This window comes from Linepithema humile, chromosome 8, assembly GCF_040581485.1.
Source record: "Linepithema humile isolate Giens D197 chromosome 8, Lhum_UNIL_v1.0, whole genome shotgun sequence".
Lineage (NCBI taxonomy): Eukaryota > Metazoa > Arthropoda > Insecta > Hymenoptera > Formicidae > Linepithema > Linepithema humile.
In genome coordinates, this window is record NC_090135.1 from 8,407,365 (window position 1) to 8,426,415 (window position 19,051).

General features: G+C 41.1%; 1 protein-coding gene and 1 pseudogene across 10 annotated transcripts in view; one reads left to right on the forward strand and one right to left on the reverse strand.

The window, feature by feature from the left end:
- Positions 1-19,051, reverse strand: part of Rbp6 (RNA-binding protein 6) — a 581,361-nt gene that overhangs the window by 300,788 nt on the left and 261,522 nt on the right. The gene's annotated exons all lie outside the window — the stretch shown is intronic.
- LOC105670563 (uncharacterized) lies at positions 659-2,450 on the forward strand (annotated as a pseudogene).

A 19,051-nucleotide genomic window follows, 5' to 3' on the forward strand; every position in this document is an offset into this window, starting at 1 on the left:
AGCGGCCACGTATTTTTAATGCGGATGGCCTCGTTCCAGGTAGCTGCGCACGGGCTCGTATATCACCGACAGTTTTGTGCAAGCTGTTACGAGACGGCACTGCAAAATAAAAATTTTCCCCCGCGGAATCGCGCAGCGTCATAAACCGCTCGGCCGTCTGGATGGTCGCTATCGCGCCTCGCTGGATACCACGCGCATTTAAGTTGCAACTTTATCGCGAGATCGAGAAGCGCAGCCGACACTCACGTGCGCGAATCGCGCAACATTTCCGTCGAGATTCAGCCATAATCCGTTGTAACAGCCGTAAGTTCGCGAATATAAAGGGGAGAAAGCACCCTTTTCGCGTTTTTTTTTTTTTTTTCCAAAATCGATTACGAGAATGTTATATCACAGTCGCGACTGAGATATAAAGAAAAGATAGCGAACAAGCGAATAGAAATTAAATAAAATCTTTCCTGCAATTTTTTAAAAGTCTTTATCTCTTTTCTATTTCTCTACAGCTAAGGGATCTAGCTTACTGCTCATCCGAGGACAAATTATTGAACGAACGGGATTGTCGTCCTTCATCGAAGAAACGGAGATTAACGCTTAGCTAGCACCGCGAAAGCCTTCCAACCGCTATTGTCTGCTCGTTAAGAAGGCGACACATGGCGCAGATTAATTATGAGCGATTGCTTCAGGATTAAACGATCTCGTGGCAGGGTAACGGAGATTCGCCGCATACCGACCGGAAATGCTGATGTAACGAGACGAACGGCGCCTAATACCAATCCCGGTCGGTCGATCCTAATGAAATTCACAGCATCGTAGACGCGTCGATGCCGTGGAATTGCCTAATAAGCGCTATTCGTGACAAATTACCCCGCTCGTGATGCAATGGTATTTTGAGGCGGCGCAAACTCGACAGAGACAGAGGCAGATACGAAAAGAGGAAGACGGAGAGGGAAACTTCAAGGCGGATGCGAGGAGGTCGCAACCTGGCACGAATAACGGATTGTTGTGTTAGCGAAGCAGAGCAACATACATCACAGAGTCAACATACATCAGGACGGTGACTACAAACTGGAATGACAATAATTGATTTCGCCAGCACTCCCTCATTCTTTTAGGCGCCTAATTTCCCTTCCTATTCCACCCTCTCTTTCTATTCTTTCCTTCCAATTTACTATAACTTACTCCGATTAGACATTCATTTATTCAGTGAATTCTGAATAAATAACATCGCAATAAAGTAACGAAGCAATCGTCAAAATTCGCGTAGCGCAGAATCAGCATATTAATCGTCTTGATTAATTAATTTTCAAAAATTTAATTAAAGTACGCTTCAAAAATAATACCAAGCCGCGAATGCATGAAATAAATCCGCTCGCTATCTGTGTACAACCGGCATAAATTTGAAAAGTGCATCGTAATACCGCAAACTCTGCTCTTAAACTCAAAGTCACGTAAACGGATTCGTTTGCATCTCACGTTATTTCAAGTACCATAATTTTGGAAAGTTACTCATGCTGGAATTAATAAATCGCGTCTCTCTCCCTCTTTCTTTCCCCGCATCTTCCCCGTTTCGCTCACGGACTTTTCCTGTCCTCCTCTCTTCAGCTCTCATGTTCGTACGATGCTTCTACCCGACGTTTCCTCCTCCTTCCGTATATTCTTCTCCCCCCCCCCCCCCTGCCCACCCATCACGCCCCACGCACTCCAACCCCCTATCTCGTTTACCCATCCCGCGGCATCTCCGCGCAAGCAACCACTCGCGCCTCAGTCGGCCCGGTAATTTCATGCTCGAACTGACGGGGTCGATGGAAGGCACCAGTCAGAGAGATCCTCACCCGAGGCGACGGCCCGTCATCTTTCATCATCTTCACTTCCGAGCAACACCTGCCGCCTTACAGCCGCTAGCGCCGATTTCGCCGAGAAATTGTTGGCGTCGCGAGAAGTTCCGTGAGAGGCAAGCCGGCGCACAGCCGAACACACAAACGCCATAGTAATCCGATTCGACTCTTATCAATCTGAGACTCGAAGGCACGGCAAATACTTGGCTCAATCGCGGATCAGGATTGTCCGATCGGCCGAGATTCCGCGCCGCTGTTGACTCGGGAATACCACGGCAAGCAACTCCTAGATACGCCTCGTTACACGGATAACAGAATTGTCTATTTTTTAGTCGGCATTAATCCGCTTTGGCAAGTATACCTCGAGACCCGCAAACTGCTCTTAAACTCGAAGTCACGTGAGCGATTCCGTGGGACGGTTCGGAGATCAAAGAGCAAGGAAGCAGCTGGAGAGGAACGAGTCCCGCGGGAGAACTTGCCATATAAGCAACGTAGTTATTTCGCGGGATGTTCTTGATACGCGAATGCGATCATATAACGCCTAATCAGATTTGCCAATCACGAAAATGTAATAATCTATCGAAAATCTGTTACATTTTTATTGCATTATCGCGAATTTTATCATGAAAAAGTCGTAATTGTCGTATTGGTGATATTACGAGACAAATATTGGTCGAATATAACTATAAATTTTTAACAGCAACTGTATACGATCGACAAAAATAAAGAATTTGCAAAACATCCATTCAAACATCCCTCAGTCGTAATATAAGAGGAAGGAGAAAAGGAAGAACATCCTTGTTCTGAAAAAAGTAACATATCCCAAGTTCAAAGCTTAAAATATCATTACTAAGAAACAAATGAGACATTTTTGCAGTTGAAATCGACATCGATAACTTAAATTATACAATCCTAATGAAATATTCAGAATAGATATTCCAATAATAGTCGACTTGAAAGTCTGATGTACCATAAACGTACGTCAATAGCTACTGCAACTGTAAAATTTTCACATTTCAATTTTCATAAATCAAACGACGTCTAAAACGGTCGTGACATTGCGTCAGAATGCAAATAATCTTTCAATACTAATCAAACTACTTTTTTCAATCTATAAATTCTATGACAATATTCGGAGAACGATATGAAATTTTTAGAAGACTTATAATTCAGTTCTTATTAACTTACGAGTTTTACTGTTAAAAAAGATCTTATAGATATTTTAACAATAATCAAGCCATGACAATTAAAAATAAAAAAAACATGGTAACACGAAATCTAACGATAAAAATAACATGTCGAATTGATAAGAAATACTGAGCGTCATAAAACCATAAACTTTACAGAGATTTACATATAATTTATAAAGAATTTTTCAGAACCATTTATCTGTGTCGACTCGTTTGTAATAAATGTTTTCTATGTTCAAAAGTCACTGTGATAAATTGTATAAATCGCATTCGTCTGTAAGTGATGTTTGCAAAATTCTTTTTTCAAAAAGACATTTAAGATTTAACAACTCAGCTTTTTCTCTGGAATGGAATTGATTTATTCAGTGAATTATCTCCGTTGGATAACATTTCTGTACTGTAATTGTTCCTCTGATGAGCACAGAAGACAATGTATTTTCAGTTTAGCCTGTCCAACGTGATTTGCTAAAAAAATATTTCGTTCGTTCATTATTGCGTAATGGGGTCGGCATTGCCACACTGCTTTTCGCGATACGATGTGATACGTCGTGACGTGACGTGACATGACGTGACATGATATGACGTACCATGACGAAGCACGAGCCTCACGGGCTGCGTGATAACAATGTGTCTCTAGACATCTTCGCGAGGGTTAGAATTTGAGAAAGGTGCAAAGGGAGAGATTCGAAAGGAAGACGTTGAGGAGCGAGCGTTCATAGAATGGTGAGCGGAAAAATTGCGTGATACATGCTCTTCGTACGGTTGAGGGGGAGGGGGAAGAAGTACTGAGCCTTCTTCTGCTTCCATACTGTAAGCCAAGGATGATAGCGCCACGGAGCGTCTCGATTCACACCCGGCGATGAGGTCAGAAAAGACGACGAAAACGGAGCGAGGAGGAAGATCTCCGAGCCAGATGTAAGAGAAGGATTATCTCGCGTCGGGTTTCGAATCTGATAGCGAGTGCTCGATGGAAGCGAGGGGGCAGGGTGGTACCGAGCGAGCTTCTCAGAAGCCACCGTTGCGACTGGTGCTTTTAAGGTATTGGTCCGGAAGCGGGATGAGAGAGCCGAGGAGAAGACCGTGTCGAGCCGCGTTCACGAGCATACCTTGACGTATTGCGCGCGTAAAATGGAACTCCCGTGGCGGCGGCGCTGCGATGATGACGCCACTTACTCAGGGGGAAGCGCTTCGCGCGGCCTCATCGACCGCATCGATATAAATCGCGTCCGGGACCTTCCGCAACTTCGAGATGGCGCGAGATTAGCCCGTTGAATCGCCGATAAGACGTCTATTTCTGCCGATCGTCGTCTGTCGTCGAACCGACGATCTCCGCGAGATTCGCGAGTTATCGGCCATCTCATTACGAACATCCTTCGCTTGTTCGTCGAATTGAATCGAGTTGAAGAGAAAACGCAATTCGTGCCGCAATTTTGGGAGGGGGAAACTTAACTCCCGGGGCTGACCGAGTTATTTGACGCGATGCTCCGAGCGATCTAAATGGCTCCCAACAACTTCGCGGGCAGGCGCGGTTATCAAACTGGCGTATATTTATAGCGCAGTGTGTCACGTCAGAATTTAAAGTGTATTACTGAGGTTTTTACGTTAGTATCATATTTTGGAGGATCGTAAGATTAGTACGAAGTTATTGCACGAATAAGTCATGTTTTGGACAGGCAGTTATGCTGTACGAGAGAAATTTTAATTCTTGAAGACGCGCGCAGTATTTCTTTTAATTCCTTTGACATTTAACGAGACATGTTCGCGAAGAACACGGCGTCGTGTGCGGATCTAAAGACGCGTTGCTTTTTCTCTTGGCGCAATTGTGTAATTAATTATCGTTCGTTCAACTGCATAATTAGGTACGATGTGAAATGGCGTTTCTCTCGATAGAAGCAGAGAACCGTTAAAAAAAAAAAAATGAAAGAAGAAAGGGAAGAGATCCAGATGAGCGACGGTATGTGACGGGACGGCGAAATGGATTCAATTAATTCTCTCGCAAAGTGTCGCGATGTCGTATTAAAATGAAATTCCGCTTTATATCGTATCAACGCGCGCATTTCTCCTGCCTCGTTGAGATTACCGCGTTGCCCGGTTAAAGCTTTAAAGCTTTCGCAACGTCGGCCGAGCCGCTAGCGAATAAATTTATCATGATTCAGTGATCGATGTTAAAGTAAACATCTTTCGTTACCGTGTTTAATATCATACGCTTCTCTTTAACTAACACGTGCACAAGTAATTTCGTAACTTTTTAAGAACTTTTAGATTATAATAGATATGCGATCGAAACGCGTTCAACGGCTCCAAAATATAAAAGTCACGGTGCGTTGTAACGATCCAATATCGGATCTTTCTCTCCGGATCTTTTTCTTTAGATCCTTCTTTCTATTAGAAAGAGGGAAGCGGCGCGCTCGATTCGTCTGGCATTTACGATGGACATAAAGGGAGGACTTCCGAGTAAAGGGAGGCGATTGTTCGTCCGCGTGAGGAACCTGCAGCTCCTTCTTTCTTCTTGGATTTTTCGCAGGGCAGCGTGTCGCGAATCAGTGGGATCGGGAACGGATGGTGAACTCGCTGACTCGATACCTTCCGAATCGGCTGATGTTCTCCATAAAAAAAAAAAAAGAGTCCGTTTCCATAAAGCGCGACGACGGTCATCGATAAGAGGTATCCTCGAAAATTTGATTCCCAAAAGGACGAGTGTTCACGAGCGCGCTGCGCTGGCGTGAACATGAACATATTCCGCAGCGAAGAAAGCGAATTATGAGATGGAAGTTGCACTCTTTCAAGTAATTTGAAAATTGCCCGAGGAAAGAAAATCGCGATACAGTTCTCAGCGTGTTGTTTTACCTCGGCGATAAAAGTTTATGGGGCGAGTATTTCTCGGAAAGCACGCGAAAGGACGTTTCGCCATACTCAAGTATTCTTCATACGTTTGCGTTATTCGCGCGTATGCAAACTCAACGCAGATAATTTAATATTAGAAACATAGAAAATGTAATGTCAGTTATAAAATAGAGCAAAAAGTTGGCTCTTGGCTCTCAATCCGTATAAATCTATTAACTTATTAAGCAGGTTAAAAGTCAGCACCTTTCTCTCTCCATTAAATTGTTATTAGAAAAAACTATCTCATAAAATAAAAGACTAATATATTTTTTTTTTTTACTACACGTTGATTCTGAATGATCGTTTCTCAGTTTTAACATAAAGCGACCAGAAAGACAGCCCACATTTATATTTCCAATTGTCCAAGTGTATACCGCGGATACTGAGTTCGCGAAAATCCATGTGACCACTTGAGCGTTAAGGACAGCGTCGGCATAGAAAGAAATGGAATCGTTTGCAGCAGATGAAAATAAAGCGGGCCGATTCGGAAGTCGGCCTCGAATCAATTCGTATTCATTTAGCGCGCAGGTGTTGCTAACGGTGAAAAATTGTCGTTACCTTTTTCGCAGCGCTCGCGGCCAATGAAAGGCACTCGTTATTTCGCGCCACGGCGAACGAGATGCCACCTCAGAAGGGTGGATACGGAACTTTCGAATGATTTATCGTTCGTAACATTCTCTCGCCGCTCCCTCGACAAGAGCAACTGCGAGTATCTCGAAGCGAAAAGAAGCTCGAGCTTTCGGTATTGTTTCGCGAAAGTGTGCATTCGCGACAAAATGATTTCTTATGTTGTTTCTTGGCGTTGCAATTAATTTATCGAGTGTAACATTTTGTTGCGATAGATTGATAGAGACATTGTTATCATTAAAAAAAATTATTATGATTATATTTATGTTGTCATCATGATTTTACAATTTTTCTTCTATTCTTTGTTACTGATAAGTGTTTACCATTAATTATACCTGACACGGTTCACGCGGTGAATCACACAGCTTTAAAAAAGATTAATTGGTGTTAAATTTTCAAAAGATCATCAAAATTGATTAACCAGTTATCGATAGTACAAAAATATCTTATTTACGAATTCTTCGTCAATCTCGAAGCGAGCTAAAATTGATTGAATGTTAAACTTGTACAGTTGTTCGTGTGCAGCACGTTGGTTTCATTGTAATGTGCTGCACTGCGTTCAGAAACCATTAAAAGTGCTCCCGTTTCACTTTGAAATAGTGTTTGATACATTCAAAGCGGTTTATTCTTTAAAGTATCTTTCTGCTGAATTCTATTCTACTTTCCACAGTGTTCTTTCTATACGTATGTATTAGACTATACTGACATGATACACGATGTAAAATAAGAGCGTGACATTTATTTTGTGATATTTTCATTGCAATCGTGTTACTGCGGTTTTCATAAATAATCCTAAATTTGTATGAACAATATAAATAGAAAATTTCCGTTAACTAAAATTTTTATATAAATGAGTTATCGTAACTGACAGTATTATTTATTTCTGTTTTTGAATAACGTAACATAAAATCAAATTCGTATCTGTAATTTACATATTTTATAAAATAACGTTTATTCCATTAAAATCTTTATTCTTTGCATAAATATTGAGAATCGTTCGTATTCATGTTCGATAAAAAAAATGCAAAAAAAAAGGAAATCCAATAACGTAAAAGAACAGAATTTCAAAGACAAATATATCTTTATTCTTACTTATAGCTATCTTTTTTGTTCACGAGTACGTTCGAGTCCACACATAAGGAATCCTACACACGCGACCATGAACGAACGGCCCATAAATCATCGTGACACGCGCATAAACGTTTCTTATCGTCCACGCTCGGGAAACGCAATAATTTGGAAACTAATGGCCACTGGATTGCTCAACCACCGGGCGGATGTATGCGCGTAGGATCAGCGGTGGGTTTTCATCCCCGATGCGCGAAGGATATACCGAGAAACGGACGGGGATCCATCAATCTGGGACGGCGCACTGCGAATTCGGTTGTCATCCGCGGGTAAAGATGACTGATGGGGATCGGTCAGAGACGCGCTAATGACACGGACTTGCCGCTCGCTGACTGCAAAACATCCGCGATAATGGATATCGCGTTACTAGCACTCGGATCATGAGAGCAGGATATCTTTGCTAAACTTGAAACTCCCCAAGATTATACCGTGCACGGCAAATATTAATGTTGTAAATAAAAGATAATACGATTATCGATGTTAGTTTGTGTAATAGTGATTGTGAAGTGCGCTGAAAATGTTGAAGAAAAAATACTAACGTTTGTGCGAATTTTTGTCGCATCTCTTCAGCAATTCTCAGTTAGAGTATTTGAATTCAGATTGTTTTTCGATAGTAGTTGCGAGTAAAAAAATCAATCTCGGCGAAAATTATTGGACCATCGAGAGTATACTCGCAAGACCGTGATGCCGGCCGAGTTTCAAAGATAGAAACAGAAAGAGAGAGAGAGAGAGAGAGAGAGAGAGAGAGAGAAAGAGAGAGAAGGGAGAAGAGAGAGAGAGAGAAAGCGAGCAAAGACTTCGCGTAAGAGTCCATTAGAACGGGAATTCCGATAAAGGTGCCCGCGTTCAAAGGGCCTTTCCCGGGTTAGGCAAACTTCCCGGGACGGCGGGCGATCAAAGTCAAGCGAAGCCAGGCAAAACAGCTATTGTTTCCTGATAACGCGATCAAAGAGCGACCCGCACCGCGACTTGTTCCTCCTTGTCGTTCGTAAACCATCTCTTTTCAACTCGCGGTGTACTGTAAAACCTGCAAGAACGAATCCTACAGCGATAGTAGAGGAAGAAAAAAAAAAGAGAGAGAGCTTTGACACTGTCACCTATAATAATGACTCTGATATTTCCGCGAGCTCTATAGAAAAACGTTCTCCCGAGTATCAAAAATTCAATAAGTCATTTAATTTGACGAACAAACGATCGAATAAAAATATATTCAATTTTTTGTACGGGCAAAGATAATCTCCTTAAATGTATATTGAGCTCGAAAAATTGCGATAATATCTTGATTTCTGTGAGATACACCCATAAAGTTTCGTTCGGTAGTCCAGGTATCGATTTGTAGAGCCACTGCCAGCGTTCCACCTACTTTGCACATTCATGAAGCGCTACTATCAAAGACCGTCAAGATCGCTTTCCCAAGAGGAATCGAAGCGGAGCGTATCTATGTGTTTGCGGTAACCTCAAAGCGCGCGATAGATCGATCACCGTCGAAGGCTCGCGACGACATGGTGATCTAGGGATCGACGTCGCCGGTGACGATCCGCGTTGACGTGATCGTACACGTGTATCGCCACTAACGCTTGTCCAACGAAGTCGCGCTACCGTTTTGATTAATTGCACTTCAATAAGCGCCTGTCTTCGCGGCTCACATCCTTCCGATCCAAACCGAGGTTCGAAGGCAATCAGGTTTGTTCGTCCAGCTGTTGTCTGGTGATTATGGTACACGTATACAAAGACGCGATCATGTAACACGGATGACATATGCACGTACCTGAATTTAGGCAGAAACTACGGCTCTTGATAATTTAAGAACAGTGAAAATTTAATGCTCGAAGAAAAATATATTCGAAAAAAGTCTTTCAATATTTATATAGAATTCGTACTGAAATAAACAATGAAAATTTAGAATAGTAATACGTTTTAACCGAGTAACCGAGTTTTAACTTCGTTTTAACGAAGAATCATAACTTTTTTGACTCTTTCTTTATATCTAATAAATATTTTTAAACTCACGCGTATTAAAAAATCGAATTGGCAAAAGTTTAACATGAAACATTTGTATTGATGAACAATTCGACGGATATACTAATGGTATCACGTCAAATCACTATTCGGGTCGATTACGAATCTTTCAAAAGCCACACCTCGACCGCTCCCAGATTTCATTTATTTTTCTCCGTTCGTCCCGCGTGTACGCACGCGAGAGATCCGTCCCGAAAGAAATCAGTGATACAATTCCGAACTAGAGGTCATAAATTAACAAGTATTACGGATAAATGTTATTGTACAATTTTGTTGTTTTACTTTTCATACTGTTCTTATTTTTCCTATATTATTTTGAAATATAAGGTCTTACACTTTCAATATTATTCAAATTTTATTGATTACCAAAAAGCTCGACGCGTAAAGTAATATATTACTTTTTACATTATTTCGATTAACCGTTGGCGGAAATTATTGATCGAAAGGAGTGGAAAATGCATTGCACGATGGTTTCCTCACTTTGCAAGAAAGTAATGAAAGTCAATAAAAGAGCGGAAGTGAAAGAGAAAGTTATTTTGAAAAGGCTACCAAAAAGTGTGAAGCAAAATACCAGATGAAGGTTTGTAATAAAAACGTCGCCTATTTCGGCTAGTTCTTCACTTAAATTTCTAAAAATATAGAAACGTACTCTGCAATAATAAGTTTAAATATTTACTGCTTACGATTAGTCGAAGGAGATGTTTATTGCAAATATTATAGAAAAAATTAATAAAATATCTAATTATAAGTCTTTTGTTGTCTTTCAATCCGAAAAACTTGCCGATGAGAAAGAGGTTCGTCGAAATTGCAATCGGACTTAGAACTCTACGAGGCAGTCAGCAAAAACAAAGGCATTTTGGTCCGGAAGAGAGCTTGAGAAAGAAGGATAAGCAGAAATAGAGATAGCGATGGGAAAACAAAACGAGACAAAGACAGAGAATATAGAGAAAGGCTTGGTTGGATACTTGCTAGTTTCAGGAAAGCCGGTGACAAGGGAAAGTAAAAGGGGAAGGGTGCCGATAGTAATGGTGGTAGTCCTGGCCGAGGGATGCCAGGATTGGCGAACGGATGTGCAGATAAATGGACACAAAAATTCGGACAAAGCAAACCAGATACCGCATACCGCGAATGCCGCGAGCCTTCCCCACTGGCTCTTTTCCGACGCAGTAAACCATCCCCAATTTCGTTTTTTACTCGGAAGATCGAAGACACAAAGGATCCCCCGAAACGCACATTTCGCTTATCAACGTTAATAGCCAAAGCGTGGCTATAATATAAAAAGATAGGAAAGGGAGAAACGCGCGTTTATTACATTTAAAGTTACTTCAAACTCATAGGCTTACAGTTCTGAATCATCTTGAGACTAATAAAAATATTTCGATATTTATCAAATAATACCTATGTAAAAAGTTAATAGAGGAACAAAGTGCCGTTGCTTTGTGCAATTATCTCATGATTATTCACAAACGGCAATACAAAGCCGGTTATATACTTGCTGATCGCCGCAAGAAGCAATCAGCAACGCTGGAGAGCCATTTGCGAAACGGATATGATTACGGAAAAAGCATAAAACAATTTCGCGGAATAGATCGCATAAAGTCTCGCCGAACTGCCATAAATTTCTTTCCGTGGTGCGCGCCACGCGCGCAATGCTCTTCCAACTTTCAACCGTTTCCACTAAAACCTTGGAGCTCCCTCGAGTACCGTGAGCTTCTTCGCGGTACTCTCTTCGAAGATCGATCCTTGGGAATATTCAAATAAAAATTATTTCCCGCTAAATTGCTATAATTGTCGCTGGAGCGAACAACTTCAAGTACCTATCGTATTCTCCACGTAATCGCATAATCCATATAATAGTTACGTATCTAATATCGTACGTACGTTGGCCAAAATGTATTCTCAAAGGTTTACCGAAGTGCAGAGAAATAGTTGCATTCTCTGATAAATTTAGAGTACACCTCTTTTTAAAGAAAATTTCAGAAATCTTGAATTTTTCTCAATATTCTTACATCGAACTTCAAATATCTCGTTTGAGAATTAAAATTGAGAATAAATATTTCAGCATTCGCTTTAAGCTAAAAAATGGAGGCTTGATCAAAATGCCAATTGATTTTTATCTTAATGCTTTATGATATTAAATAAATTATTCTACTTAAAAAATTAGCTTCCATATATAATATTGTTTGTGTTTTCGAAATCGTATTTAGAAGAAAATAATATTTGCGATGAAATAAATAAAATACTTAAAAACCAGGTCAATCTTTTCAATCTTTGGAAAACGTAAGTTGACGTAGCAAAGAAAAGAAATATCTGACTTCCAAACTTTCATGAAAGCAATTTCGCTTATTTACACTACAGCGTTGCACAGCAAATATGAAGTTTTGCGCGTGAAATTATTGGCGCGCTCGGCGAAAGAAATTCTAGCGCGAATTTTGACCCTATAAATTTCTAGAAAAGCTCAGATCGCACGCGCACGCGATAAATCCCGAATTTCCCTCCTGCATCCGAGGGAAACGTAAACTGGGTCTTCGCGCCGAAGTTTCGCGGTAAACACATTTGTATGGGATCGTTTAGTAGTCGCGTTATCGTTCGTAAGCCAAATAAGAATTGCTAAAGCGAAGCCAATTTTTTCCAACTCAGCGGATACTTACAGTCTCGATTTATTGCATAAAAACAACGTACTACATCTTGGCTCGAGTGTGTTAAATAAAACTCACTGAAAAATATCGGACTAGCGAAAGAAATTATTTCTCAAATTTAAGTTTCCTCTATTTTTATTCTTGAACTTCAGCTCTAATGGGAAACGCCAGAAACGCGGAGCAGTAGCTGCTGTAGCTGTGTAAGCGAATGTGAAATAATTATAGTAAACTTTACTATCTTTATTGCTCTATCATCTAGTTTAAATCCTTGTGTTTTGCTGCGTTAAATTATTTAACAAATTAAAAAGTTTTAGTAAGATTTCTCATTTAGTAAAAGTAAATAAGAAAATTTTTTCTGTGTAGAAAATAATTTAAAATTTACATTTGAAGAAAAAGAATAAATCTCGTTGGCAAGTTTTTTTTAGTAAAATAAAAATGTATGAGCATTTGACGACCTGTATAAAATCGTATTACGTACTACAACCTGTGAAAATAGGAATTAATCCCGGTTCAGCCACTTGTCCAACTGTGTAAAAAATATATGAAAACGGCATGTGCAAAGCGGAAGTACGCGCCCATTTTCATAATTAAAAGCGCGAAAAGAAGTGTCGAACGGAAAATCCGAAGCGAAAACCAATGTAAATCTTGTTGCGTTCGTTAAAACGCTTTCGCATTCGACGTTGCAGTAGTTATTTATGTACCAAGCCGATACACAAGTGCTGCCTGAATCCTGCCTCTATAGGCACTTCCGGCGGCAGCGTGCTACGAAAAATTCACATTTACCCAATCAGTAAACAAATATTTCTTCAGTAAGCTTTCCCTCTTGCATTCATGCGAGAGCTTTCCCCTCGTTCTTTCATAAGGGCGAACAAAGTGTTTATTGTGCGCACAATTGTGTACGTCACCCAAGTATTGAGATCCACTTTAACCATCCGGCAATGTATTTTCATTTCTCTCGCGTGAAGAAAAAATCTCGTCTTATCCTACTCTGCATAAATCAGTTAAGTATATTGTTACATTATTCTTGTTTCTCTTTTCTTAAAGCTAGAGAAGACGATACATTACATATCATATATATATATATACACATATATGTATGTATGTGTATACTAACACATCAACTACTACTCTCGCCTCTCTTACGCTTTTACCGACTACGCGTATTTATCCTGTCTCTAACGAGGACCCGTCCGCCGAATAAATTCGCTCTCCCTTTCCCTCGTGTTCGCTACCAAGACGGAATTTTTCGTCCCCCATTTACCGCGGCAGTCATCCGGGATAACGCGGTGAGGAGCAGGACGTCGTCAGCGGGCAGATAGCGCTATCACCGTTCACGCTATCGGTGCACTTAGGATCTCGCTCTTTCGCTCGCTCTCTTTCTCCCGCAAGAAACGTAGTCGTGGCATCGCCGGCTGTTGCCGTTCGCCACGACGTCGTTGACGACGATGGCGGAACGATTGGAAGCGGGGGGGGGGGGGGGGGGACAAAGAGAGAAAGAGAGGGAGGGAGAAAAAGAGAGATGGACATGGTAACCCTGGCGAGAGGGTGGCACTCTAACAGCGGGGGTTGAATATTCATTCGCGTTACATATGGATCAGCCCTGAGCTGCGGCGGTTACAGCTAAGAGGAAGAGGGTGCGCGTTGCCCCGCGGATTCCGGAGCAAGGGCTCGAATATTGCGCGCCGATCCTGAGCAGGTGCTGCGCACGAGGACCTCTGAAGAGGCACCATCGTAACCGCCATTGTTGGGTACGAAGGTGTCCCCGATAAGAGCGCACATCCTCGACCCTTTCGTTCTATTGCTCGCGCCTTTTACGCTGATTATCTCGAATTTTTTTGCGGACGATCGTCGGAAATTTATGCAGCGTGTTCGCACCTTTAATTTCACGTGGATTTTTTCAGAATCACATTCTGTATTTAAATTAATCATCAAATTTATTCGATTTATCCCGACAAACGCGTTGAGAATTTGCTATCGCAAAAAAAAACGCAATTTACTTAAAATAAACGAATTTCTTCAGTTGCCTGAAATCTGTATATAAAATATTTCCTACTTGTTTGTATAATTACATACAAATGATTTCGGTGTTAAATAGCTAAAAAAATTAACTACTTAAATCATCTCAATGTTTCATATTGTAAAATATTATAGTACAATAATTATGGAATGTAAAAACTGAGGAACAGCTTTTTATGATCTCCGATAGCAAAGCAGATCCGAAGCTGAAAACTCGTCTTTTCCACACATTGTCAGTCTATAACAATATGTTGGACAAGAAAAATTAAACGACTGCACGTAACATTGAATGTCGAGAATAAAGACACATTCATTCCTCTGCGAACGCAGTTATATCCGTAAGCTTTTTATCGACATTATAATTTAAGCAAAAATCCAACAGACGTGTATTCGAGAACTGGTGTACTCATGCCGCTAACTACCACAATTTTCCACCTTTTTATGTGCGCGACGTAGTCGAGAGGAAGTGTGCGATAAGAAACGTTATTATTGTAGCCGGATGTGGCGGCGCGGGGGACGGCGAGTCAATGTAACCTCAGACCGGATAAATGTAACGTCGTAAACGTGATTTTCTAGAGCGTACGTGCGGACGTGTCTAACGACGACAAATCTCCATTTCACTCTCGCCCCGCTGATGTGTAGTACATAGCGATGACCGTGACGGCGCTGCCGATAACGATCGGGAAAGTTAACCGGTATCAGGGGCGCGCCCGGCTAAGCCCCGCGACCGTAAAAGCGCCTCCCGGCTCTGCCTTCCGGTTGGCCGAAAAGCAATAAAGCCACTACGCTTAACGCCTTATAGACGCGCGGAATGTTTAGAGCCCTCCGCGGTATGATGCGCGGCCATGCGCCACGAGGCGTAGGGTTTATTGCTTACGAGCGCGGCGCGTCTCCCTTTCTTGTCTCCCCCGCCGTCGCTTACGTCGGTTATCTTCGTCGTCCGACAGCGCGCGTCGCGACGAATACCGCGACGAACTTCCTTTTACGCCTCTCCGCTAGCGCGATATAGCCGGCTACTAATACCGTTACACGGGGATGTGTCTCTGTATGCGCATCAACCCTTTCCACCGTAACACTTTCATTGCCGCGCGCGTACAATATAGCCGGCCGCGCGTTTATAGGAGTAACTTGTGCTCCGCGCCGTACGCTTTCTCGCATCTCCCCCCCCCTTCCACCCCCACCCCCCTCCTTGTACAAACGCCTGCAATTCATATATTTTCTACGACCATCTTATATTGACCATTGTAAAATACATGCGCGTTACCGTCGCACGCGTCCATCATGTTCGCCGAGCATAAATTTTACAGCAGAAGCCTCGCGCAATTTCATGTACCACGAATTATTCATAAAATAATATTAAATTTCTGCATTGCGCTACATGTTTCGATGTTAAAATTTCAAACATCGTATATTACGAAAGACCTACAAATCTGTGATTTTATTTACTCAAAGATATTGGATGTCGTACATCATAGCAAGTGCGCGTAATGCACTCTCCCACCCCCCCCCCCCCCCTCTTCCTGTACAATTCGAACGCACGATTACCACTTGCAATATCGCTCGTGGGTGCGATGAAATATTTACGTATGTTAATGGTACGGAAGATTTAATAGAACACGAGGATGAACGCGTGGAGTAGGGCGGCGGCCGCGAGCTGAGGGGTGGTTCCCTGTCATTAACAGTCATCTATTGACAAATATGCCCGCCATCGTACTCGACGTTAATGCCACATCATCTCCCAAACTTATTGTAATGATCGCTCTCTCAACGTTGAAAACGAAATAGGGGCGCCCCGGCAATGATAAAAATGAAATATTGGCTCTTCCAAGTGTCAAATTCACAAACGGGACATAAAAGTGAATGAGGAAGCCTTTATATAAATGTCAAGAGAGAAAAATACGCAGATTATGCCTTAAACCGTATTTATGCGCGCAATTGTACGCATGTCATACCGTTCGCTTTTCGTTGCGTAATAATACTGCATGTTGTCCGAATCGCAATCAAAGCTTAAAGCTCGCGTAATTATTTAAAGCTTAGCGAAAGATGTAAATTTATATGCCGACAATTTCACGATAAAGAAGCACGCTTGGTGTATCTCTCCGCGGAAAATATCAATTAACTTGCAATCCAATATCCGCGGCGTAAGCTTTATAAGATACAATGCCGAGGAAGATTTAGTTCAGAATTCCAGCAATATATTTTCAGTCTTTCAAAATCGAGGAAATCGTTTTATAATCCTTTATTCGGCGGATGATCGACCGTTCGCGTTGTTGCTGGCATCGCCGTCGGTTTATTCGATACATCCACCCTCAATTTTATACGACCTCGCGGATATCCGTACACGTGTAAGCATAATCTAGGTCAGGCAGAAAAAGAGACAAGTTTACGCTGGGCGGTTTTAGCTCACGCTAGTAAGACACACACCCGCAATGGACGAAAGCAGGGCGTGCGTGTACGGGAAGCTTAATATTTCATGTAAAGGGTCCAAAGCACGGATCACGAGGGGTGGCTTCCACGGAATTGATTGTAGCGGATTCTTACACGCTTCCCTTGTGAGCAATCTGCTCCTCCCCCGAGGTCTCGTTAAAGTTGTTAAAAGTAGCCTGATTGCCGAAATATCTTTTCAGCTTGGTAACAATTTAGATGCTTGGACGATTAAGTTATTATTTATTGATTTGCTAATAATTTATTGACATCCCAGTAAAGGAAAAAAAAAAGGAAGAGAAAATGGAACTTATAATTACATATTAACGTCTTTTTAGGGGCAATTTTTTAACAGAAGTCAAAAATGTTGATCAGTTTTATTTTTTAATGCGCATATTTATTTTAGAAAAAAGCAAAAAGTAGACGATAAAAAATTAATGAGAAATATTTAGTTTTAATGGTTGTATTTATGAGATGTAAGAGAGAGACTGAAGTACAAAGCTCGATGCGCAAAAGTTGGAAGTTGAATAAATGCGCGACAACCAAAGTCCATGAAACTGACCAGCGACTGTTCCTTTGATATTACAATACCCAGCGCGGTATAACGTCCGGGCGAAATCGGCTTAAGTACTTTTGAATAATAACGAAGGGCACGCGCGTCAGTCTCGACGAATGCAAGCATTACGTCGGATTTGACTTTTGCTGGAAAATTAAAGGAGATTCGCTTTCATCGGAGGCGGCCGAGCGAAGCTACATAAAGAATAATTTAATTTTATATGCTTTACAATTCGACCTTTTCACTAAATTTCCGCACACACGATTCTTCGATGCACTTTGGGTGTCAAAATTACGTACTGCATATAAATTTTATATCGCACACACAGCTTTACTATCTTTTTATCGACTATTTATTTTTATTGTTGTTTATTTTTGTTTTGAATAGCATTAAACGAGCAATGTGTGAATTTAATTTTCATTTGTTTACGTGTAACTTTAAATATTAAATAGTGTATCAGAAGGGTGCAAAATTTCGTGTAAATATGCGGATCTGTCATGTCCATTCGAGAAACTGCATTCTCGTATAACGCACAGAGTGTCAAATTAACAAACAATAAATGTACATATTACTGCAATGTACATATTAATAAACAATAAATTGAATAAGTGAAATTTTCTTATCACAAAAGAATATACTGTGATAACGTATTTAAACGTTTAAAAGTATAAAAATGAATTAAATTTGTGCTCAACAATTTTTAACAGTTACAAGTCGTTTTGTACCGAGTCTTTTTTTACTCAAAATTTTTACTAAAAATCATGTCTATTGTGTAAAATTGCACGATAATTTGACTTTAATATGTCAGACATATTTTATTCTTTTTCCTTTAACTTATACATTGTAGAAGGCAATTTCGGTTAGTTACGGAAAACGGATCAAAACAGATGGCGCTAGAATGCGTGGCAATAGTAAGTTTGTTAAGAGAGTCGTAAAAAGAAAATCCAAGGAAAATCCACTTAATCAGTGTTGAGTGATTTATCCAATCGTGCGAAATATTCCTACAATATTATCTTCTTTTTTCTCATTTTTTAAAACTGTTTTTGTATTACTTTTTATTCTCAACTTGCGCAAACAGTATTTTTAAGAAGTATCTCACGTAACCCCCTTACGTTCTTTCGCGTATCTCTATTAACCGACAAACTGCGATAAATCGTCGTTGCCGCGCGATAGTGACGGGGCAGGACAGCGCAGCGCGGAATTTCAAGAAAATCCACTATGGGTCGCAATGACGATCGGCGCAGCGCGGCGCGGTAAATAAACGAGCGTGCATGCCCTGCTCGCTCGTGGATATGGAATTATTGATCTACGGCTGTAGTGGCGATTTATGGCCGCGGATAATGCATTCGGAATGCGTTTAACGGCCGAAACGGAGTTGCCTGCGCCATACCACGTCCGACCGGCGACTTTGTTTAGGTGACTCAGGAGGAAGGGAATTGCCGGACAAAGGACAAAGGGTCGAAAACGTTCCCGACGTGCCAGCGATTCAATCCGTTTTACCATTTTCTCAAGCGCGGGAATTCGGATTAACTCTTTCATCACCGAATTATTTCTAAATGTTAAGAGAGAAAAGAGCAATTTATATTTTTTACTCGAAATCTCATTTCCACCGTAAAAGCTATAAAAATATTTCATCGCAAAAAAGTGACAGAATTAAATTCTCAATATCTACGGTTTTTATTCGGCTTCGTGTAAAATTTACGCGCCGGCTCGGCATTTGTTTTAACACCGAGATGG